Source organism: Canis lupus, chromosome 25, assembly GCF_011100685.1.
Source record: "Canis lupus familiaris isolate Mischka breed German Shepherd chromosome 25, alternate assembly UU_Cfam_GSD_1.0, whole genome shotgun sequence".
Classification (NCBI taxonomy): Eukaryota; Metazoa; Chordata; class Mammalia; order Carnivora; family Canidae; genus Canis; species Canis lupus.
The window spans coordinates 13,018,516-13,044,790 of record NC_049246.1 but is presented as its reverse complement, the minus strand read 5'-3'; the positions used below and the strand labels follow the sequence as shown (position 1 = coordinate 13,044,790).

General features: G+C 43.1%; 1 long non-coding RNA gene across 1 annotated transcript; it reads left to right on the top strand.

The window, feature by feature from the left end:
* Positions 1-103: 103 nt before the first annotated feature.
* On the top strand, positions 104-17,875 carry LOC102153693. The gene is made up of 3 exons (XR_005378437.1): positions 104-239; positions 4,988-5,117; positions 17,623-17,875. It is a non-coding gene; the product is annotated as an uncharacterized LOC102153693 (long non-coding RNA).
* The last annotated feature ends 8,400 nt before the right edge of the window (positions 17,876-26,275 follow it).

The window sequence follows — 26,275 nt, the reverse complement described above, 5'->3', positions numbered from 1 at the left end:
CCTACCACATAATGACACTATGTGTGCCATGTGACTGGACAGTTGACAGAATCATAAAGGTGCCTTTTGTCATCATCATCATCATCATCATCATCATCATCATCATCCATAGAAGCTCTGTAAAAAGGACAGGGAGGAAAGGTGGCACTTCCTCTTGGCCAGGATTTCAGGAGCATCCCTGTAGCTCTCCTCATCTGCTATCCCTGCCAGGGCCAGCACACAGGTGGCCAGCTCCTGAGGTACAGCCACCTACCACACAGCTCCACCTTCACACAGCCAGAATTAGAACTGGCTTGGCTATACCTTCTTGACTTCCATGTCCTTAATCCACGGCCAACGATGGCTGACTCCAGTTTACCAACCACTTTGGCTCTTGGCCTCTGTTTCTAGTCTTTCCTAGCCACTGAGACCAATTTGGGGTGACCCAGGCATGGCAGTGGGAATGGCAATCCCAACCTGATTTTGGGGCAAATCAAAGAGAAGGCTTTGCTGCTTGTTCTGGATTTGGTTGAAGCTCTGATCACCCTTGAGCCCTGCATTTGGCATCTTTCCTTTCCTTGTTCACACAAGGAAGGAAAAATCACTGTCCCTGTGAAAATGAACAAGCCTCTGCTCCTCTTCCCTGTTCTCAAGCAGCAGCAGACAAGGAGAGAGGAAATAAGAAAGTCATAGCAGAACCTCTGACCTGTTAACTTCTCCAAACCTCTTTAGTTTTCAGAGACTAATTCTGAGGATCAAGGAGAGAATTTCTAAATGAAAAGAGGGAATACTGGATTTATTTAAAAACAAAACAAACTACTTCCTCTTTCCAAGGTAGAAGGAGCCTCCTGTCTCATCACAAAATATGTCATTTCAGAAAAAAAGCCCTTTTTTTTTCTATTATGACAAAATAAAATGTTCCTTGGTCAGGAATGAATAAACCTCGGAAGAGGTAGCTCTTCCCTCCCCAGACACAAAGACTGGCTTCTGTATTTTCTGTCTATTTTAAGATCAATTCAAATCCCTCACACATGATTTGAGGGCAGCAGTAGAGAACAATTCTTTTGAGGAGAGATTTTCAAATGATATTTTATGTCTTCAAGTGTAGCTCCCAAGGCTGGTTTGGAACTTGCTTATTAGTTATAGCTGGGACATCATTATTCTAGAATAACATGCTATTATGAAACATCATTATTCTTCATCCTGACCCCATGAAGCTAATAAGACAGGCCCAATTATTAAGCCATATGGCAAAGAGATATTTGGGTAAACAAATTTGTATTTCAATAAAATTTAGCTGTCCCATAAGATATAATAATTAAAATGTAAATGACAGTAGGTACACTTGCTTAAAGCTGACTTCGTAGCTTGCCAGATGGTACATTGTAGGTGATTTGTACTCCACAAACAGAGGTTTTTAGGCAAATAATAATTTCAGTCTCTTCCCATCCATTTTTATCTTTGGTAATAGTTCTGGTTTGTTGTATCACCCCCTGAGATCAGGTCTATTTTGCAGAATTGCTTAGGGCATGCATCCAGTAGACCAGTGTATTGAAGGGTTTTCTTGGTTTTGTTTTTTGTTTTAATTTTCTTGTTTCCTTGCATGAGTTCTCTTTTCCAAGATTGGAGGAAAGAAATAAGAGAGCACTTTCCCCACATAATTCCCCTGTTTTCCCATCTCTACTTCAAAAGGCAAAGGCTAAAAGCAGCTTTGTGGGGAGGAACATTTTCACACCCTTGCCAGGATGGGTAGGGTTAAGCTGTTTTTCAGCTGCAGGGCCTAATTGGAGGAGGGAGAGCTCAGAGCTTTCTCCTCTCTGCACTCACACTATCCCCATTCTGCTCTTTCTTCTTAATTTCTCCACCCCTCCTGAGTCTATGCCTGGACCAAAGCTATTGGGTGGGGGCAGGGGGCGCAGAGGGTAGGGAAATGAGAAGATCAGGAAATGAAGTTACCCCCTAATTCTCTCTTGCTTGGACTCCCTTTTGCAAGCAAAGGGCCCCGTCGCTCTAAGCCTCCGTAGACCACGTGAATATCATATTCTCTCCCTCTCCTTCAGACACACGCAGTAGCCTGCAGCCTCGCTTCGAGCAGTCTGTTTCTGAAAGTAGCACTAACCAGCAGGGAGATGTTAGAAGATCTAGATTCTAATTAAGGTCGCCTCTGATTGCACTAGACAAGTCCCTGCTGCTTAGAAACAGGCTGAAAAATCTCGGATTAAGAAGGTTGTGGAGGAAGGCACAGATCCAGAGCAGGGTCTCGCACAAGCTCTCTTCTTGTGAACATTCTCTAAAATGGGAGCTTGTAAGAGTGCCTGGATGGCCTTTGGCTCAGGTCGTGATCCCAGGGTCCTGGGATGGAGCCCCAAGTCAGGCTCCCTGCTCAGCTGGGAGTCTGCTTCTCCCTCTCCCTCTGCCTGCCGCTCCCCTGACTTGTGCTCTCTCTCTGTCAAATAAATAAATAAATAAAATATTTAAACATAAATAATAAATAAATAACATGGGAGCTTGTAGAGGCCATCAAATAAAAATTAAAATAGTCAACAATACCACCCCTTGTTAAACCATGAATTAAGCTATAGCACAGGGCAAATAGCGACACCCAACATGACACACAGCTATATCTGGGAAATACTTGGTGTAGAATGATTCAGGCCATGAAGAGGACGGTAGGGTTAAGGGATGTGTGTAGGCTTTTCCCTTAAACCGGCAGTGTAAGAAGTTTCTAGTTTCTACCATATGAATGCACAAAGTAAAATGAAGACCGTGCTCCTCCACCTGAAGAGGAAGAGCTAGGATTTGCCTCTTCATGGGTGGAGGCAGACAGAGCCTGATGGCCTTCTAGAATATCCTCACCCCTTCCCTTCAGTGGCCACACTGCTGGCCAGAGTTAGGGCCATGAAACCTGGCATCCTGAGTATGTACTTTGTGTCCGAAATCATCCTAGTAATATGAGAGGGACAGGCCAGGTTCACCAATAAATGTTGGATTAAATTAAATGAAGCCCAGCAAGGTTATATGGTTTCTCTTGGGCCGCTGTCATCCATGGGTAAACATCAGGTTAATATACTCTTTATCTACAAGGATAAATATGTCTATATCAGAATTTCTTTTTCAGTAACTTTAAATTTGAAAATATGTAACTTCAAATATACAGAAACATTGCAAGGGTAAGAATAGTACACAGAACACCCATACCTCCCAGATTCACATACTGTTAATATTTTGTTCCATTTGTTTTGTTATCTATGTAATATATGTTTATGTTATATCATGTATTATATGAGCAAGAGACTATTTTTCTCAAGTATTTGAGAGTCAGTTACATACAGTTGACCCTTCAACAACGTGAGTTTGTAATGTGCAGGTTCACTTATAAACGGATTTTTTTATAAACACAGCACAGCATTGTAAATGTATTTTCTCTTCCTTATGATTTTCTTAGCAACATTTACTTTTCTCTAGCTTACTTCATTGTAAGATTACAGTATGTAATACATATACAGAACATGTGTTGATCAACTATCAGGTTATCAGTAAGTTTTTCAGGCAATAATAGGCTATTAATAGGTAAGTTTTGAGGGATCCAAAAGCTATATGTGGGTTTTCAGCTGCTTGGGGAGTTGGCACCCAACTCCCATGTTGTTCAAGGGTCAACTGTATATTCGGCCTCTCGGTGTCTAAATATCTCAGTATGTATATCCTGTGAATGAGGTTAGGATCAATATCCTGATCAGCATCCTTCACAGAACCTCTTCTCCATGTGGCTAATTGAGCTTCCTCATAGTTCAGCAGGCTCAGGGAAGTTGAACTACTTTCATGGCTTTTAAGAGGGAGCATTCTAAGCAGCAATGGCAGAAAGTACAGATCTCTTGAGGGCCAGCTTAGAAATTACACAGCTTCACTGTCACTCTTTTTATTGGTGCAGACAGCCCACAGGGTCAGTTGGATTCAAGGGCAGGGGAACGCAACTGCACCCCTGGTGGGAAAGAATTATTGGCCATCTTGAATCCATCCATTTTCTATCTGTGGTCTAGACATTTATGTATGATTCTCTATTCCCTGCTAAAGTCTAAACAGCAAGATCTTTGGAGGCAGGATTCTAGTCTGTCTTGTCTTTGCAACCTCTCCCATGGTACTCAGCTCACTGCCTTGCCCATAGTAGGTGCTTAATATTTATGGAGTAAATATTGATTAGAAACAGACTCCTCAATGGTCCAACCAACCTCCTTACATTATTTCAGAGGCCCTGGAAACCCTATGAAAGCTCTATGATAGTCTCAAGGTCACAGAGTGCCATTTTGTTAATCTCAATGACAGTCTTGTGAACCAGTGTTCCAGTAGAGAGGTGTGACTGGGACTGAAGGCTGATGGGGGTAGTAGGAAGGTGGTAGGGAAGGGACTGTTGGCTTTCTCATTTGGTGCTTGTGTTTTTGAGTAAAAATCCTGCTTTGAATAGGTAATTGGCTTACCTGGATCTGACTGTATCCATAAAATAAACTGGAAACATCTTTTTTCTATATCTTTTGGCAGAGTAAGGATGTTAGATTTAAAATATCACAGGAAAGACATGGAGGGGAGACAGGTTTATGGCTCTGGAATTAGCAGTGCGGATGCTCAAAAGGATGACCTGTCCACCTTGTTGCTCCTTGGTCCTCTGTAATAATACTTAGGAAGCCATGGCATGAGTGTGGTCAGTGTATAGGCAGTTAGCTGGTCCTCAGTGTCCTTAATGCAGCTCAGCTCAGAGCTGAACAGGAGGCTTGAGCATTTTTCCTTCAGCCTGGCTGTGCCAAATCAGAACTAATACCCATGGCCTCTGTCTCATGGGCCAATTTGCTCAACTTCAATTTTGGTCCTCAAGATTTTTGTTTTGACATTTAAAAAATTGCCTCATTGGTCTATGGGCCCTGATTTTTGTGATGGTTCTGAATGAATTCTAATGAGTTGGTGTATCTTTCTGGATCTTTATAGAGATGTAGGAAGATAAATTGCATCTGTCTTCCAGGAGAGTTACAAATTCAGCAGAATGTCAAGCTGGGAAGGCAAGAAGGGAAGCATCTCTGAGAGCAGCTCCACAGAGCAGCCTGCACACGCTGGAAGACTGCAGGCTTCCGGAAGAGGCAGACAGGACACAGGTGAAAGATATAAATAAACCACACTTTCCAGACCCCTGGGAAACCATTTGTACCTCTTAGGGAGGATTCTCCATCATTTTGGCCCAAAATGTAACATCTCACATACCTGGCAGTCATTTAGATGGCCATCTCAAACATGTGATGCTACCAAAACCTGGGAAGGAAGTCAAAGCATCTTGGAGGCACCAAAAGAAATGTCCCAGGATTTTTGACAAAACTCCATGAATATTTAGACAGAATTGCAGCAAACATGGTTATCTGGTGTCCAACTCACAGCCAGTAAGAAGCACCTTTGGAGAATGTGGGAGCTTCTAGAGGCAGAACATGAAAAGGCAGAAGAAAATACAACCTGGTGGGGGAGGAGACCAAGACAAAAATAAAACCAGCCCTAGAAACACCAAAGTCCTCAACAAGCACAGAATGCCGGGGCCACCCTGGGAGGAAGCAGATAACTCTGCACTCTCAGCTACCTGAGGCCATGGCAGCACCACATTATCACCTGATTAAAAAAAATGAAGATAGATGGGGTCTGCACATATCAACAAGGGGTTAAATATGCTCATTACATTGTCATTTATAGAAACAGCTTAGAAATATATCTCTCCAAAATGATTAGACATTTTAAAAGTTTTAAAACTTGAATAGATCTTTGTTATCTGGAGAAATGTGTGAATTAACTATATTAGTCTGCTAGAGCTGTCATAACCAAATACCACAGACAGGGGGGCTTAGACAACAGAAATCTGTTTTCTCACAGTCCAGGAGGCCGAGAGTCCAAGATCCAGAGGTCAGCAGAGTTGGTCTCTCCCGAGCCTGGAGTGAACCACATTCTCCCTGTGTCCTCACGTGGCCTCACTACCCTGTGCACCTGCATGTCTGGTGTCTCCTCCTCTTGCTATAATGACAACAGGCATATCGGATTAGGGTCCCACCCTTCTGGCCTCATTGAACCTTCCTTACTTCCTTAAAGACCCTATTTCCAAATAGCATCACATTTTGAGGTACTGGGGAGGGTGTTTAAGACTTCAGTGTATGAATTCAAGGGGACACAATTCAGTCCATAAGACTAATAAAACTTTATTTCTTTATTTGTGCTTTATTTTGCATCAACCCAGCTAATTCAGCCTTGGTGGGAAAATTAGCAAAGCTACCAGGTAATCTTTTCTAGTTATTCTGAAGCAACTGACAAAAGAATTGAGGAAACAACTGTTTTTATGTAACTCTTTCAATTTATCTCTTTCTGTGTCTCTCTCGTCTCTCTGTCTCTCTTACACTCACACCCCTAGGAGATCAAGTCTTATTTATTCTATTCTTACACATCTTTGAAACTTCTCCTGCCACTGCTTTCATTCAGACCCTCATCATTTTTTTCCTGATTTAAAGCATCATCACCAGTCCCCCTGAAGAGGAGGTGATTTCCCCAAAACACAGGTCCCACCATGGCACCTTCTGCTTACATCCCTTGAGCAGTTTGCCTATTTGCTTCCAGGATTAAGTTCAAACTCTTCAGCAGGATTAAAAGGAGGCTGGCCACGCTGATGTTATCAAGTGCTGATGATGGTGTGGAGAAACCAGAACTTTCACATGTTGCTGGTAGCAAAGGAAAATGATACAGCCACTTTGGGAAACAGTTTGGGAGTTTCATGTAAATTAAACACACATTGACCATATGACTGACCCCATTCCTACATAACTACCCTCATAAAAATGAAAATCTATATTCTCACAAAAGTCTGTGTACAAATGTTTATAGTGGTTTCATTCATGATTGCCAGAACCAGAAACAACCCAAAAGTCCCTTAACTAGGGAATGGATAACAATCTGTGGGACATCTATAATATGGAATATTCCTTAGCCATAAAAAGAAACACATTCCTGATACAAGTAACAACATGTGTGAATTTTATGTGCATTGTGCTAAGAAGTCAGATTCGAAAAGCTACAGACACGATGAATCCATTTACTCACACTTTTGCAACGGCATAAGGGACAGAAAGATCTTTGATTGCCAACAGCTAAGCCAGGGGAGGGATTGACTACAAAGAGGCCCAGGGGGATATGAGGGTGTGTGGAACTGTATCCATATCTTGACTGTGGTGGTAGTTACACAACTGTATATATCCGTTGAAGTTCACGGAACTGTATACTGAAAAGAATGAGTTATACTATGTGTAAACAGCTCCTTAATTTTTAAGAATGAGAAAACAAAAGTACTAATCATATGTCCCTATAAGCCTGGTAACATTCAGTTTCATGCCTAGTGTCCCAGGGTAATTTGTTCTAGCTTCCTCCTTTTACTCTAAAAAATATCCCAAAATTGTATGATCACAGTCTTAGGCCAGGAGAAACCCGGAAAGCAGTCCCTGAAATACGGACTTGTGGACAGATACTTTCTTTTGGGAAATGATTCTGTGGAGTAGGAATGGAAACGGGGAAATAGTGAAGCAGGGAAAGAGGCAAAGCTGACACTAAGGGGTCTCCCTCTGTGTGTAATGGGGGCTTGTCTCCATGGGTTCTTACCCTGTGTGATTTGGAAAAGAGGAACATTTCTCCCTGGCTGTCCTCCTGCATTGACCCAGCATGGCTCATGGAGGGCTAACTTCCAGGCTGTGCATCCCAAGGCCCAGGTGGGGCAGTGCTGGCATCCTATCTCCCAGCAGAGAAGCCCCAGTATACAAAGGGAAGGTATAGGCAGAAGCCGAGAAGTGGTTCTGTCACCTACACCTGAGGATGCCTTTTTCTGACTTGCACCAAGGCACCTCATAGCCTGGAAGCAAGCCTGCTCCACTTGGAATGTGCCCTCTGATTTCCACATCCTCGTGTCTCATGTCCTTCTCCGCCTGCCAACTATTATCCTCCCAAATGCACCCTGGGAAACACATCTGGGAAGCCTTTCTTGATCCTCCTCCACCCCACCACCAAGTTATTAAATAAATACCCGTTGTTATGGACTGAATTGTGTTCTCTCAAAATTCCTATGTTGAGGCCCTAAACCTCTAGTACCACAGAATGTGACTCTATTTGGAAACAGAGCCCTTAAAGAAGTGATTAAATTAAAATGAGCCTCCCCCAGGGTGGGCTCTAATCCAATATAACCAGTGTCCTTATGGCAAGAGGAGGAGACACCAGACCTGCAGGTGCACAGAGTAGTGAGACCACATGAGGACACCAGGAAAATGTGACTTTCTACAGGCTCAGGAGAGAGGCCTCAGGAGAAAACAACCCTGCTGACACTTTGATGTTGGACCTCCTGCCTCCTAGACTGTGAGAAAACAGATTCCTGTTGTCTAAGCCCCCAGCCTATGGTATTTTGTTACAGCCACCTGCGCTGACGAATACACCCCTGTTCTGTGTCCTTGTAATCCCTTGAGCATATGTGTATTAGCTTGTATTCTGGAATTTGAAAATGACTGGTGTCGCTGCTTCCTCTCCCCCCTGGACCATGGGCTCCTTGAGGGTGGTGTGATCTTGTTAGCATTCACTATCATCCAGTGAAGAGCTTGATGTCAGTATTTGTTTTGTTCAAAAAAAAATTTTTTTACATCAGTATTTGTAGAATGAATGACAAGGCAGAAAAATCATTCTCTCACTTGGCATCCTGAGAAACTATAGCTGCTGGTGCCATCAGAGGCTCAAATGAAAGAGGCAAATTTTAAGAAAAATACCTTCAGAAATACAGTTTCATTCCATTAAATGTGTACAAAATAGATAATACAGTGTCACCAGCAGGAAATTATGGCTTCGCATTAGCTGTGGGGTTGGCTTCTATCTGTGCTCCAAATTTGACTGCTTTCACTCTTTACCTGGATCACTGTGCTGTAACAGAGATAAACACTTTGCTGCTTTCTCTCCCTGCCTCTCTCCCCCGCCATCCCAGCCCACCACACACATACTCAGCATGCTGGATCGGATTCCTTGCTGCTGTCTGTGCTGCTCTTCTGGCTGGTTCCCCACCTCATTCTGACAGCTCTCATTCTTCTCCTAAGACTGTTCTAAGGCTTCGTCTCCTCCAGGGACTCTCTCATGACTGCTTCAGACTAGATCAAACACTCCTGAATGCTGTCTTTACACCCAGGAGTACAGCTATCATATCATTTAACGTAGCATATCACAGGTACCCATTTCCATGGTTCCCCCCCCCCCCCCATATACCATAAGTTCCTTGAAAGCAAGGACCTTGTTCTCTTTCATTAAAAAAAAAAGAGCTGGGGGGAACAACTTCATCCTGGGAGTCTGGCAAAATGCCCAGTATAAAACTCACTCAACACGGGATAGCTGTTAATGATAATTTCTAACAAAATAGTAGTAAATCATGGGAAGGACAGTTGGGTATCATATAAGTTAGTATGAGTTATTTAGAAACTATATATTTTTCTTTTTAGTTTAACTTCTTTTTCTTCTAATTTCTTTTGTTTTAAGATTTTATTTATTTATTCATGAGAGAAGCACAGAGAGAGGCAGATATATAGGCAGAGGGAGAATCAGGCTCCCTGTGGGGGAGTCCGATACAGGCCTAGATCCCAGGAGCCCAGGATCATGTCCTGAGCCAAAGGCAGATACTCAACCGCTGAACCACCCAGGCACCCTAATTTCTTTTTTAACATAAGTTTTTTTCTGACTGCTGATTTCTAAGATTGGAGAGTAAAAATAGGAGGAAAAAAACAAAAGTTAAAGAGAGTGAGGGAAAACATACTTAGACACACACACATCCACAAGAACACAAGTACAAATGAGGACAGGGATTTTCTGTGCTTAAATACCCAGATTGTAGCACTGATTCCCTTAATGCCCTGAGGTGAAGTGTACATAGTCCTTAGTCTCTGAAGCTAGAGATGCAAAACATATCTCTTTCAACAAAGGGCTGAATGGATTAATTAATGCTTACAAAGTTCTGTAAAAATGAAAATTGGCACACAAATCCTTATTAGTATTAGTTATGCTCTGTATAATAAGACTTAGATGTGAAATTTATGTAATAAATCAAGTAACATGGCTCAAAAGTAGAAAAGCATGTACAAAATACACATCCACATTAATCATATAATCAACAACTCCCAAACACCCCTTCTTCACTGATCTATCAATAATCTGAACTTTAATCCTTTGTGTGCTTTCTAATGTGATTATTGGCACAGTGTTGAGCTTTGTGATGTATATTTTAATGCACTTCTAGAAGATTTCCTTTTGTGTCTTATATATATTAGAAAGATTCCATTCTGATGTTATTTTTTCCAGTGGAGGAAAAAAATGACAGCACTAAGAAAATTCATATATTTTATTTTATAAGATTTGAAATTCTGGGTTTTGCCATTATGCATCTATTGTAGAGGAGACAACTGGGCCATTATAATAATAATGATTTCTTCTGTCACTTTTCTTCAGTTTGGATGAGAGTCCTTAAGCTCTTTATAAGAAAGAGCTACTTTTCACTACTCTGAAACAGGGAGATCTTTATAGGTGATAACACTCCTATTTTACTGTAATTGCTTTTTTAGTGTCTGTCTTCTCCCTTGGATGGTGGCTTCACAAAGCCAAGAACTATGCCTGCCTTCTCACAGCAGGTGCTCAGTAAACACCCCACGCAGAGTGGAAGGGTTAGGTGCAGAGAAAGGGAGCATGGATATTGGTGATATTAACACTATCTAAGCAAGAGAGACACGTGGGATGGGAGAGACTGATGCAAAACATGCAGTCTAGAAGGCTATAGAGCAAGGTGTTGAGATTGCACGGAAGGTCCCAGTTTGCTAAGGTGATAAATGTGGGTTCCAACTACTCTATTATGGACATATGGTTTTGCTAATACTTAAACCTTGTGATATGAGAAAAAAGAGGATAAATTATTATCTCTGAAACTGCTTGCCCTAAAGGGCGGATATATGGCTTATAAGTCAGATAGAGCTCCAAGCTCTCTGGAATTCATAGTCTTGCTGATTTGGGCATGCCAACAGCCCCTTGGTGGTATTTTGCACTTAGCTGTTTCTTAGTAAGGTACGTGGACTGACTGTTGATATTATCATTAGCTATCATTAGCTATGACCAATCTTGGTCAGGTTGGGCTTAGAATTTCCCATTATCTCTGGGCTCACTGCTACACATCAGAGACATCCTTAGAGCCATTTTACAGCATTAGGAAACTGAAGCCCCAATTCCACACAGCTATTAAGAGGCAGAATGTGGATTTAAACCCTTTGCCTCTAATGTTCTCTTCTTTATGGTGTGCTATGTTCAGGGAAGGACTGCTTTCTGGACATAAGCGTGTCACTTGAACATGTCATTTAACTTTTATGAGCATCCATTTCCTTGTCCAGAAGGTGGAGGTGTGAAAATAGTTAATCATTCAGGTCTATTTTCCTCTAAAATTCTACAAGTAGGAGACGGAGGAGACACTCCCCGCTGCGTTAGAGCTGTCCACGGTCCTGACAAGACTGGAACCGATAAAGCCATAATCATCTTATCAAAGGAAGAAGCACAACAGGCCAGAAACGCCTCCATTAATAAAGATCCTGCTCTTATTCTCTTGGTCTCTTAAGTAATTAAGCATGCTTTCTCTTACTGCTGAGCGCATGGATTATGCCAAGAGCCAAGCCACTGCAAATTAAAGATGCAGGTAAACATGCCCATCTTCTTCACCTGCCTGACACAAACACCATGTGTTCTAGCTGAATGAGCTGTTGTCCATCTTGTCTTCATTTTTTTAAACTCTTTTGTCTTGAATTACAGATTCTTTTTCTGGACAACAGATGTTTTTGAGTCTGCTTTTCCAAGCTTAGCCACCCTAAGAACCAAGTGAGATTAATCGAATGAGTGATTTAAGAAACCAAGAAAGTTCCTTTGTGTTAGTACATTTTCATTCTTTTTTCCATTTATTCATAGGGATATGTATCTTACATGTGTTTGTGTCAAGGGGCATATATTTAATTGTGTAAGCGGAATTCCAAAAAAAGATGTAGTGGATACAGGAAGGTGAAAACATAAAATGAGTGCCTAACCATACGTTTTCTCTGTTGGTCGTGGCCACTCACTGAATTTTATACCATAATTTTTCATCATTTACAAGTCATCCTGAATGTATTATGTAAAATAGCATTAATAATAAACCTCTGGTATTTTGAAATCTTTTTACTCTCCGATGGCCTTTGCAAGATTCTTTTTTTTTTAAATAGCAATATTTAAAGGCATAAGGAGTTTTTTCCAAACATGTAAAAATAGTGCGTCCCATTGAGAATTAATTATGAGCTGGAACTATATTAATAAGGATATATTGGGCCACAGTAAAAGTAAAATTCTGAAAACAACAAGAGGTAAAATTATAGCGAGGCACTACTTTTAGCGGTTGATTTCTGTACTCCTTTCTATATCTACATATATAAATATGGTTTTACATTTTCAAATACACACACATATATTTCCTCACATGCATGTATAAGTAAATATATAAGGCCAAATCTAAGCTGTTTACATATGAGGCCAGAGGGGATTCTTTTTTTTTTCCTCCTCCAAATTATCTTCCTGAGTGATTTGCAAAGGGAAGAGGGTCTTCAAAGAGAATGTTTTTAAGGTCCTTGAAGCAAATGATGAACATGTGAATTCCTGAGTCAAGTCAAGGAAAAGAGGCAGAGAGCCTAGACCCAATATGGTGCTCATCCCAGCCTCAAAGACTAAAATCAATCTTAGGGAGAGGAATGTTTCCCCCCATATCATGCACAAAAAGACAGGGCTGGGAGATTTGAAGGGAACTGAAGTCTATTTGGGATCATAGAGAGTCTGAAGCTCTGGGGGTGTAGGAAGCAGCCCTCTGGGCATGGGCAGCTTTACCCCACAAGGCTTGGCAGAAATCACTACCAGGAAATGTGGAGTGCTCAGCACTGGGTGGCTGTGCACAGGCCTGGCCAAGCAGCAACAGCAGAAACTGTGCAGACTGAGTGAATTCATCAGTAGGGAGCAAGGACCCAGGGAAGACATCAGTTCAGCTGAGTTTAGGGGAATCAATAGCAAACTCCAAATCAGTTACGATGTGCTTTTGCCACATTATTGTTTATGCTTATTTACATTTTAATTTTTAAGTAAATTAGTAATGCATAAATATATGCTTCTTTAGAAAATGTTCAACAATTAGAGAAAGGCTAAAATCCCATTTGCCATCACCCCCAAACCTGGTTTCCTCTACCTTTTATAAAGAAATAACTATGACTTAGTCCTGCCATATTTTTTTAAGATTTATTTATTTATTTATGATAGACAGAGAGAGATTGGCAGAGACACAGGAGGAGGGAGAAGCAGGCTCCATGCCAGGAGCCTGACGTGGGACTCGATCCCGGGACTCCAGGATCGCGCCCTGGACCAAAGGCAGGTGCTAAACCGCTGAACCACCCAGGGATCCCCTAGTCCTACCATATTAATGAACATCTTTCCAGAAGAAAAATCGTAGACCAGAAGTCAATGAGAATACAGGTTCTAATACTGCCTTTTTTAAAATAAAAGAAATACATGAAACACCAAGAATATAGGCAATACAAACAGGGGGGAAAAGAGCTTCTGATCAGATGCCAGAGATATTTACCTTTATAAGCCTAGCCTCATAAATACAACATTTCTCAATGGAAGGAAAGTGGAGTGAAAGGTTGGGGCCCACATGGCTGATTGATATACCACTCCAATGTGTTTCCAGAAAGAAAAGTAACATTCCCAAGGTTGTAGCTACATAGCGCCAGCCTTTGCTGGCAATATCTAATCATCTTCCCCAAAGCTGTTTTATCTTCCATATTGATGATTCAAAGTAGTTAAGAGGTAAGAGGCTGGGCTGCCTTTCACAGGGTGGCCTATTAACAGTGGAATTCCCTGACTTGACATGTTTCATGGAGCAAACATGATTCCTAAGGCACAGAATATAATTCCTAAGGCCTCTACGTGCTAGTTAATTTCTTATTCACATGTTTTAATGGAGCCATGTGATTATCATTATTTAATTTAATGAGGCAGGTGCTCTGATTGCTGTGAAATAGTAATCTGGTAAATGGCACTTTCACGGCCTACGAGAGTTAATGCAGCTTCCCTCTGGTTTACCGTCTGGGGACAGAATCCCTGACACTGGGGCATCTTGTTCTTTGTCGACACAGTGCATGAGTGACAGTGGATGACTTGATGGTTTTCTGAAGTGTCAGCCAGGTGAGGCAGGAGCCCCTTCACATCTAGGGAAGATAAGTTGAAGATGAGTGAGCTGGATACCTGCGACCCCAAAATTCTAGTTGTGTAACATTCCTGCCTTTGCAGCTGACTTCTTAAAAGCACCTTGCAGGACACCTGGATGACCAAATCTTCATGTGCTTCCCTTTCTGCAAGAAAATACTCTGTGGGCATTTAAAGAAGAGGTCACCACTTTCTCTCCCAGTCACCGATGCTCAGGAAACTTGGTTTATGACAAGTGTGAGCAAAGTAGTTCATAGAAGTTATTTTGCAGCCCAATATTTTTGGTTCAGAGGATTGATTCAAAGAAATTATAATGATATGACTTGTTCACCTCGCTGTCATGTGCACACCACACAGGCCTGGCCCATAGCAGGTGCTCAATACCTGTGCACTAACAGTAGTAAGCATGACCAGGGTGCTGTGGAGGTGAGTAAGCTAAAGTCACAGAAAGTGCCTGCACATGGGGGGCAGGGGTGGTGGGATCAAGGATTGTTATTCGTGGTGGGGTAGTGTGAGTAGTGTCTGAGAAGTACAACTTGGTCATGTAGACAGTTCATGTTTGAGAGCATTGGCTTTGGAGTCAGGCAGGTCCGATGCAAATTCCGACTGCCACTTCTTAGGTCTGTGCCCATGGGCACATTCCTGCATATTTCTGAGGCTCAGTTTCCTCATCTGTAAAATGGGATCTGTAATAGCTACCTTGAAGGATTGCTCTACAAATGAAGAAAGAGAACATATGTTCAGCATTTTTTAAAAAGATTTATTTATTTATTTATTTATTTATTTATTTATTTATTTATGAGCGACACACAGAGAGAGGCAGAGACCCAGGCAGAGGGAGAAGCAGGCTCCCTGTAGGGAGCCCCACGCAGGACTCAATCTCAAGACCAAGGATCATGACCTGAGCTGAAGGCAGACGCTTAACCACTGAACCACCCAGGTGCCCCCATATGTTAAGTTTTTAACCCAGTGCCCAGTACAGTAAATAAATAGGGGTGCTTACTATTATGAAAAAGATATGAGAAAGTGATGTGTAACTTAAGGTGGAACTGGACACATGTGTCAGCCAAGAGAAGGAGCAGGAAGCAGCCAGGGCTGTCCTGAAAGAGCCTTGTAGGTCAGAGTGTGAGCTGTGACCTAAGTGCAGAGAGAAGCAGTGGGAAGTTGAGTCAGGACAAGAGTGAGGAGTGGGCTGACAGCCACCTCCACCCATTACCCTTACCTGGTTGGAAGAGAGAAGACAACAAGCTCAGAAATCCTTGCTCCTGAGCTTCTTGGTGGTGCCAAAAGAGCTCACAAACTTTTGTTAACTCTGTGTATATGTATCTTAACGATACAGGGTATTTTCTTGAGCTAGGTTTTGATTAAATGCATAGAGTGAAGATCAGGTGCATGGGAAACTGGCCTGGAGCTGTGCACACAGTGGGCTGTCCTTTAATTGGACTCTTCTACTCACTCTGATTCCCCTACTTGCTCTCAATAAAATACACGAAGACACTTATTTTCTACTTATAAGTGTTTTGTAATCTTTTAAGGTGAATAAAGAGGTTGTGGGGAATATGAATACCAGTCTTAGGTGGGGAGAAAAAGAACTTTCCAAAGCCAGATTTCACCACTTACCAGCCCTTTGATCCGAGAGTAGTTTCCAGATCTCAGTGTCTCCATCTGGAAAATAGGGATAATAGAGCCTAACTAGTTGGGCTTCTGTGAGTCCTCAGAGAAACAGCCTAAAGCACCTGGCACTATAGCAGACCTTCAGTAAAGGGTAACGGAGCAGACCTGCTGCTCCTACGCATGGTGCTGATGGTGACAGACACCCAGACACCTACCAGTGAAGATTTAGAGATGGGAACTCCAGAATAGAAAAGCAATAGCTACAACACATTGCTCCCTTCTGTCCCTTAAAAAAACTCGCACGCAAAACAAAACACCCCAGCAATAACAACAATGAAAAAAACCAAAAGTAAAACAAACAAAAAAAATTCATTCAGGGCCTGCTCATTGTAAAATTTCAAAATAGGCAACATTTATCTTTGGCTTTCACTGTCCTCAACATTTTTTAAAAACTGTAATAAAATACACAGAACGTAAAATTTACCTTCCTAACCATTTTCAAGTGTGTAGTTCTGTAGTTTAAAGAATATTCACATTGTTGAGCATACCAATCTCTAGAACTTTCTCATCTTGAAAAGCTGAAACTCCATAACCGTTGAACACTAACTCCCCATTTGCCACATACCCCTGCCCCATTCTGCTTTCTGTCTCTACAAATCTGGACACTCCAGGTACCTCACATAAATGGAATCATAGGTATTTATCTTTTCATAACTAGCTTGTTTCATGTAGCATACTATCTGCAACATTCATCCACATAGTAGCCTGTGGCCTGAATGATGTTTCATTGTGTGTACAGACCTCATTTGGTTTATCCATTTGCCTCTCAATAGATATTTGGGCTGTTTCCTCCTTTTAGCTATTGTGAATAATGCTGCCAGGACGTGGCTGTACACATAACTCTCCCCTCCCCACCTCTGTTTCATAATCCAACCTTTGGATTGCACCCCTAGTCAGCATTCTGCCATCAGGAAAGAAGATGTGAGAAATCATTAACACCTTGGTGCAAATGTGCTTGATGTGTTACCTCTAAATGAGAGTGTCTGAATTTTAAAACGAAGTCCAAAAGGAAAAGAACATGAGAGAATGAATAACAAATCATGGAGTCCCTGGGTGGGCGCTCTGTGGGCCTGTGGGCCTCCTCGCGCATCTCAGAGCCCATGGGTCTTCTCTACCGACAGAAGCACGACTCTGTCCCCATTAGCCCAGATCCTTGTCTTATGTACCAGCTCCACACCAAGTCCATCTTAACCATTAAACTGATGGAAGAAGGGGTGCCTGGGTGGCTCAGCAGTTTGGCGCCTGCCTTCGGCCCAGGTCGTACTCCTAGGGTCTTGGGATCGAGTCCCACATCGGGCTCCCCAGGGGGAGCCTGCTTCTCCCTCTGCCTGTGTCTCGGCCTCTTTCTGTGTGTCTTTCATGAATAAATAAATAAAATCTTTAAACTAATGGAGGAAACATAAAAATTAAGCCTACATTTGTCTTAAACTGTAATCATTTTGTTTTCCGTGGGGAGGGAAAATCCTTCTGACATGCTGGAGAAAGCTCATTCAGCTCACATGGGGGCTGCAGGCAGACCCAGCACAGGCCTTCCCACCGAGCCTCTCTTCCTCCCTCTGGCAACTCCCAAGCCACAGCTCCTGCGAGGCTGTAATCCTCCCCAGCGAGGGTTTACTAATCTCTATTATCTTTTCCTCCTGACAGGCTCCTGCTCTGCTTTGCCACACCTGTCAGCTCATCCTCCTCTGGCGTTAACCACCACGCTTACACTGTTGCCGGAAACACGAGTCCTCCCACAGCTACAGATATGCAACCTAGGAAATATTTTTCTTCCTACGGGCTTTTGTCTCAGAAAATGTTAATAAGCTGCAAGAATTCGCGGTGGTTGGATGGAATCTCTCTCTTCTTTCCTTCCATTGTAATGTCACAGCAGTGCCCCATCACATCCACTCCGTGCCATGACCAACATGCTTCCTTTTTGCAGCGCTTCTCCCATCTCTCCCTTTTTACCAGCTGGACCTAGAAGGGGGTGGGAGGGGGGCTTACGGGATACCAAGGGGAAAGACTGAGTCCCATCTGGAAGGCAGATGCAGAATTTGGATAATTTGGTAAATTTCTTAGCATTGGGGTGACCGGACTAGGACTTAGGTGAGCAGGAGTGGCAGGCTGGTAAGTAGGGGCAGAGGCAGTGCGGGAGAGCGTTGGGTGCCAGTGTAGTGGACCCAAATTCTAGGACTGTGCAAAACTAAGAGAGCAAGAACCAGAGACCTAAAGAGGGTATGGAGAAGTGAATTTAATCCTCGAAATAGCTTTTCACTACTGCTTATTTTTTTTTAACTAAGCTAACCCAGCATGGGGCTTGAACTCATGACCCCAAGATCAAGAGTCACATGCTCTACCAACTGAGCCAGCCAGACACTCCTCACTGGTGGCTTTTAAAAGATTAAGTATACCGTAACTCAGTTATGTTTTGAGGGAATTTCCTTTCTTTAGGACTTCCTATTCTCACTTAAAACTCTCATGGTATTTTAAAAATATCTTCCTGTCTGAGTTAAATCGGAGTCTCTGAGCCAGGCGTTAGGCATTAAATAAAAAACAGCATTTTCCTGGGTGATTCTAAAGAAGCCAGAATGAACCACTGCTTTAGCCTCTCCCCATGTACGTCTATCCCCCATACTGCTTCCAGATAAATCTTTCAAAGTCTGATGCTTTGGAACCCTTCAGTGGCTCTCTATTTACTTCTGAAGTCAGTCGGGTTCCTTGGCCTGCCTTTCAAGATACTTTGTGTCATGGGTAGCCCATGTCAACCTTAGCGCTGTGGCTTGCCTGCATTCTTACCCCTCACTGCTGGGTTGACTCCTGCAGTGCAGGGGTCCTGGGGGAGGGAGTGGGGGGGGGACAGGCCCAGTACGTGTCGGGGGAGGAAATCCCAGCTGGCCTGCAGAATGGGGAGCTTGAGAGGCATGTGAGCAAACACAAGGAAAACCCAGTACAGGGCCTGGAGGGGTTGCACAATGCTTGAGCAGACAGGAAAATCACAGACCAGAGCAAGCTCCCAGTCATGGATTTGTGGTCCGAGAGTCCTGGAAGGTACACTTTTCAAGCCTAGTTGAGCAATGAAAATAAGATAGAATGTCAATCCCAGACCTAGTACAGCTCTGTCCCAACTGTTCACAATAAGTCACAGAAATCTGTCATCCTTGCCACTTCTCCAAGGCAACAGCATCTGCTCAGGGTGGGTAGGAATAGCCTTTGCCTCATAATCCACAGGGTGGGCACAGTCCTTAGCTGCTGGACTCTGGAGGGCAGGAGCCCAGAAGGTCCTGTAGGAAGGGTCCAGCAGGAAGACCAAGCTGCTCATCTGGGTGTGCTCTCCTGCCTCATTCCTGGCAGTCTCATTTCCTGGGCTGGGCCTGCCTCCTGCTTTCCCTGTACCTCCACTGCCTCACTAGCTGGCCCCCAGGGGCTGGCCTGTGACCTGGCTCTGCACCTGCCCCTCCCATACACTTGGCTCTGCCCTTCTGAAGTCTCCTGTACCGGCTGGGAAACAGCTTACATTTGTCATGCCCCTCTGCCACACCTGAGCTGGGTTTATCACTGGGATCGCTTTCCAAAGCTACCGCCTCTGCTCCTACCTACTTCGGCCTGCATTCAGCCAGTTCCACTGCCTTCTTCTTTGGTGGAGACCCCAAATGACCCCTCCCCCACCTGCATGCTTTGCATCTGACTCCCTATCAGAGGGTAACACTTGGAGGCAACAACTTAAAATCACATTACAAATAAATATTTATTGACCATTGGTGTTGGTGCTAAGCGAGAAAAAGTATTTTTTGTGTTCACCCCAGCTATGTAACACATGCACAGAAATGGTCTACAAGGGTATTCAGCAGTATGTTAAGGGGGTGGGAGGTGGAATTATGGAAGTCTTTCCATTTTCTCCTCTTTGTTTATCTCTATCATCTAATTACTCTACGGTAAATAAGAACTGTTCTTTTGAATAAGGAAAACAATAAAAAGATTTTTAAAAAAAGATTTTATTTATTTGAGAGAGAGCGAGAATGAGAGAGCACAAGCAGGGGGAGGGGCAGAGGAAGAGGGAGAAGCAGACTTCCCCCTGAGCAGGGACACCCCCGCCCCACACCCCCGCCACCATGGGGGGCTCCATCCAAGGACCCTGGGATCATGACCAGAGTCGAAGGCAGATGCTTAGCTGACTGAGCTACCCAGGCGCCCCAAAAGATTTTTTTTACAAATAAAAAACATAACTTCAGGGAATTTTGTTTTCAGAAATAAGACAGAGGTCCAACTAAGAGCACCAGCCCAAAAACAGAGTTCAGTTAAGAACTAGAAGTTGCCGCCAAGTCCCAAAATGTTGGGCCCAAGCTCCTGAGGGCAGGTGCTTAAGATTTAAGGGGGTACTTAACATTGTGACTATTAGTAGCTTGCTTGGATTTGAATTCTGGCTCTCCACCTGATAGCTACACAACTCTAGGCAAATTGCTTAGCCTCTCTGTGCCTTGTTTTTCTGATATGAAAAATGGCATAAGATTGTTTCATGGACAAACGTATAGGAATATTTTGCAGCTGAAATGGATCAGATCATGGAACAGATACTTCAAAACCTGCCTTTGCAATCAATGTTAGCTATCATAGGAAGGCAGGGAGGGAGGGAGGTGTTTAAAGTCCACCTGGCCTAATACTCTCTGGGCTCCTCCTATTTATATACCTGAAATCCCTCCCGTTCTTCAAATCCCATCTCAAATGCCACATCCTTCACTCAAGCCTTCCTTTTTTGAGCCTCTGACCAGAAGTGGGTTCACTTTCCTCTACATCTGCAGGTCACCCTGCACCCTGCCTTCTCTGCCAGTTATGTGTGCACTTGTTTCAGTCTCTTTTTAGAGCCGGACACCAGGACCTGTGTAGTGCCTTCCACGCCATAGCACACGGTAACTATTCTGAGTTGAATCGCACGTTTTGAAGACGATGGATTTGTCCTGCCAAAATGCTAACTGAAATCTCCTACCTGGGCACCTGCGAAGTGCTGAGATTTACTGCTTCCACAGAACGATACTTGTTGCTTGACACACATAAGGAAGAGTAGCTGCACATTTAAAATAATGATCTTTGGTCACAGGGAAAGGCTGAATGTATCAAAGAGTACCACCATTAATATCTTTGTTATTTGCGAGGCAGGTTACAAATAAGGTGTTGGAGTAAACCAGTATCTGGCCACAAAGTCGCAAATGTCTGCGAGGCATCCAAATGCTGAACAGGGTTGGCATCTCCTTCCCGGCCAATTTTAACGTGAGGAACTGTGCAAGGCTGTGTAGTTGGCCTGTAGTCAGCAACATTCTATTTGGAGAAGAAAAATGCTAAACTTGCGAGAGTTTTGTTTTATATTTACCTCCTACATGTCTTGGCAAATAAACTATACATCGTTTGTTATTCTCCATCTAGACCATACTGCCTTTTCAAATGTTTTTGTATTACATTTGCCAGGGAGCCACAGAATCTTAATGGTGGTACTGCATCAAAATCTGTCAGGGGGAAGTGGTTAGAGTGTTAAGCACCTATTCGCACAAGGCTATATGTTAGCCCCACACACTGAAGTGCCATACCTGAAAATGAGAGTTCAATGTCACAACGCATTTTATCTGGGTTAAACAGCACGCCACGTCACCTCAGTGCCCAAAGCCCACTGAAAATTGATTAGCAAGCACTGTTGTTGCCCTGGATGTAAGAACAGGCGCTCAATAAATGCTTGTCGATGGATTGCCTTGGGACATTTATTTAGTGCCAATTTTTAAAAGACAACGAGTCAAGCATACAGAAATAGTGTCTGCGGATAGGAGCCTACAGTGTTCGTGGGACAAAGAATTTCTGAATTGGGCTAGAGAGGTGGGAAAACACAAAGTACGTAAAGAGAATTAAAAGGTGATGGTGGATAGTGCAGGGCTTTGGGACATCGTGTCCTCAGATGTCCTGTGTTGAAAGGTTGAGACTTACCTCTCTAAGATGTTTCTGAGCAGCAGGATGTTGGGATGAGGGGGAGGAGGTGGGAATGTATCTGCCCCAGCTTTGACCCTGGGGTCTTTGTTTATCCAGAGGCATTCCTGCTTTTCTCCGTGGCTCTTGGGACTTCCTCTGTATGTGTGGGAGGGGGTTACGCATAGATGGGTAGATGGATATTTACAGAATTTGAAAATAAGCCTTAAAATGGCCAAAGTTATTGGGAGGGGAAGTCTCTTATTTATTGATTCAGAAAGACTTCAGCTTTCATTATAATTTAAAAAATATAGCAAGGATCATTTTATTTTTTTAAGATTTTCATTAATTGATTGATGAGAGAGGCAGAGACACAGGCAGAGGGAGAAGCAGGCTCCCTGTGGGGACCCTCATGTGGGACTCGATCCCAGGACCCCAGGATCACACCCTGAGCCAAAGGCAGATGCTCAACTGCTGAGCCATCCAGGCGTGCCAACAGGGATCATTTTAAAAGAGAAAAAGACTTCATTTTGAATCATTTGAGGAGAACTATTACTATTACTATTGCATGTGGGGATAGGTGGGGAGAGTAATAGATCAATGCTCTCTTATTTCAGATTTAAAGAACCAATTCTAGGGAAAGGAAGAGAGGAAGACATGTGGGCACATGGACGGGAGATGACACAATGCTAAGCACTGCCTGACACCCAGAGCCCTCAGTGATTTCACAGTACGTGGAGAACATACCTGTAGTGCGTCTGCATATCTGTAGTCATACGTTTTATGGCACTGCCCTGAAGATTCTTTATCTTTCAAAAAACTGGAATTACAGAAAGACTATGGGGCACTGTTAGATTCCCTAGCCTGGCTGAGCTTGGTTTCTACTGGCAATCGAGTGGGAAACTGCTTTTAGCAAGGCTTTGCTGCAATAATCTATAAGTCATTAACTGTAGCTATATTTAAACCTACAAGAATCAATCTCTAAGATCTCAGCAATTGTTATTGACATAAAGACCAGTTTCTCAAAAAATCCTTTAAAAACAATGATTTGAGATCTGGGGATGGGGATTCGCACCATCTCATCTTCCAATCATCTTTGATTTGTTCCCTGGGCCTGGGATGCACCCATCCATCACATTCTTAAGAGCACCGGTTGAAGGGTCTCACAAGCAGGACTGTGATATATCTTTTCATGTGCATCAGATGCAGATGCAAAGTTATAAACCATGGTATAAATATAAGTTGAGGCCAATGTTCTCTGGGTAGATTTTATTAATGAGGCTGTTATGTGTTGAATTGTGCTTCCCAATTCATATGTTGAAGTCTCAAAACTCCAGGACCTCAAAATGTATCTATGTTGAGAGAAAAGGTCTTTAAAAGAGATGATTAAGTCAAAATAAGGCTGTTAGAGTAGGCTTTAATTCAATATGACTAGTGTCCTCATAAGAAGAGGTTAAGACACCAGCAGGTGTGTGCCCAGAAGGAACATGAGTGAGGACACAGCCAGAGGGTGGCCATCTATGAGCCAAGGAAGGGGGCCTTAGGAGAAGCCAACCCTGCTGGCAGCTTGACCTTGGATTTCCAGCCTCCTAAACTGTGAGAAATAAATTTCTGTTGTCTCAGCCCCCCAGCTCGGGGCAATTTGCCATGGCAGCTCTAGCAAACTCATACAGAGGCTAAACTGCTTCTGGGTATGTTTATAGCGGAGTATTAAACAGACATAATTTCAGGAAGTGTTTAAGATACAGTCCTGTTAGAAACAGATGATACACTCCAAGGGTGTCACTGAAGAGATTAAGGAAGGGATGATTTTCAGAGGTGTGGGCAAGGCTGAGGGAACCAAGGAGGGACTGACAGCAGTGGGGCTCCATGAACGCACTTGACCTGAGGGCCAAGGGAAGGGAAGTGTTGCTGGAACCCTGGTGAGCTGTAGCAGAAGAAGAGAGGCAGCTGGACAGAAACAGTGGCCACAGAGTGACAAGGGTTGTAAGATGAATAAGTCACCCTCTCTCTCCTCCTGCCCTCTTAACCTCTGCCAGTGGCTCCCATTGCTGAACAATAACAGCCCTTCCAGGTCAGGCTCACAGGCTATGGCACAGGGCAAAGAAGGGCCAAGAACAGATGAGGATAGGCATGGAGAATGGTTATTCATCTCTTAGAAGATCCACTCCAGAGAACCTGCAGCATTCAGAGTGATGCCCCTCTTGCCCCATGTTTCTTTGCTTTCTCCTTCTCTCACTTCTGGCATTTTTCTTAGTTGCAGTTTCTTCATTTTTAAAAGTGGGAGGCATAAATATCTTCTTCGTGGGATTGTTGTGAATGAAACAACCTATTGACCTATTGAAAGCCCCTGGTACAGGGGCACCTGCGTGGCTCAGTGGTTGAGCATCTGCCTTTGGTTCAGGGCATGATCCTGGGGTCCTGGAATTGAGTCCTGCATTGGGCTCCCTGCAGGGAGCCTGCTTCTTCCTCTGCCTGTGTCTCTGCCTCTCTCTGTGTCTCTCATGAATAAACACATAAAATCTTTTAAAAAGCACACACACAATAACAACAACAACAACAACAAAGAAAGCCCCTGGTAGAGGAGGTCTTCTATTAATCTCATTTGTTCTTGTTCATCCCTAACTAGCCCCCCTCCCTGCCCATATCTGCTCCATGCTCTTCTTTAAGCCTTCATTAGAGTCCCCTGGGATGGCTCTGGCAGCAGGTCAGCATGCTCAAAAATGGTACAGGACTAGGAAAGGAATCAGTAAGAAAGCAGTTTTGTGTAGTGGCCAGAATAGAGATTAAAATAAAGGTCCATTAAAGAGAGGGAGGAAGTTAAAGAGAAGGAGGCTAAAGTAGGAGGAAGAAAAAGTGCAGAGGATCAGTCACAAAAGGAGCAACAGATGCTCTCTGGTTCCTTTTCTTTCCAAAGTCTGAAATCTTACTCCTGTGGAAGGAGGGGTGGGTGGATGGCTGGGTAGATGGGTATTTGGAAGGATAGATAGATAGATAGATGGATGATTGGATAGATGGATGGATGGATGGATGGATGGATGGATGGATGGATGGATAGATAGATGGAGGCTTGGGTTCCTGCATACCTATACATAACTGCTCTGTTCCAGGAACAATATTATGATTTGAGAGGCAAAGAAAGAAGTGCTAAGGATCCTAAGCCAGGATTGGGAAGGAAATTTTACAGAGGCTTCTGAGAACTGTTTTTGCCACATAATCTAGTTGTCAAAAGTGGATGGGAAAGTGAGAGAAAAGGGTGATAATATTAAAAATAGATACAAGGTGAATTTTAGCTCTTGGTTTTATTTTTGAAATAAGAACCATAAATAGCCACAATCTTACCCATTCTTCTTCCTTCTTGGCTTTTCATAGAGAACTCTTACCTAAGCACTTAAGTTGCATAGTCAGATCTAAGCCTCAAATACATTTTATACCAAGAATTAGGAAAACTTTTTAAATTGTTGTTGATGGGCCAGTAAGAGTGCTTCTCACTCAGCATGACATCCCACTCAAAGAAGAGAGCAGTTCCTGTTCAGGAGAATGGGAGCCCCAAGAGTGAGTGTTCCTTAGTATCACCTAGTATCACCAAGAGAACTAAGTAAATCTTAGTTCTCAATAAAAATCCCCAAATATGACTACTAATAATAGAAATTAAACTAAGATCTCATTAGTTTTAACATGTCTAAGGTAATGTCATAAGACAAGTTGTCTTTTCCTAAGAATCTGTCATTGTTAGTCTCTGTTACGTTGCTCAGAGCAAAGAAGTAGCACCGAGTCCATTTGGTAGAGTATGCTACCATGGGCACTGCCAGATGCTTGGTGACAGGAGCTGATGAATGAGGTCTCCTGTCAAGAGAAAAACTGGAATCTGGACCAGAGGCATCCCACCACACAGTGAGTGTCCAGTGAAGCCAAGCTTGCTCTGTGTGCTCTTCTGGTTGTTTCATTTCTCCAGGGCAGCCCTGGCTATGCACAAATTCTACCCAGTTTAGACTAACTAGTGTGTCTTCCACTGACAAGTATAAATAACTGAAGGATGTTTTCTGAGATTGAAATGGCCACCCCATAGATGGAGTAAAAGAAGCCAAACCACCGCTGATTTCAAATAGCACCTGAAAAAAGGCGTGACTGTCAGGGAGAGGAGGTCCCGTACGGGAGGTAACAAGCATGGCCCTGCTCAGAGTCCTTAATCTTTTATCCTTTCTACTTTGGCATTTTAATTTTTTACTTTTCTAGATTTTAAACCTCAAATATATTTATCTGATCTCTATTTCATTATTTAAGCCGTTTTTACTTTCAATCTTGATGTGGCTTAATTGATTCTCTCACTTAAAGTGTTTAATTGATGTTTTAACCATGAACTAATCTTAAC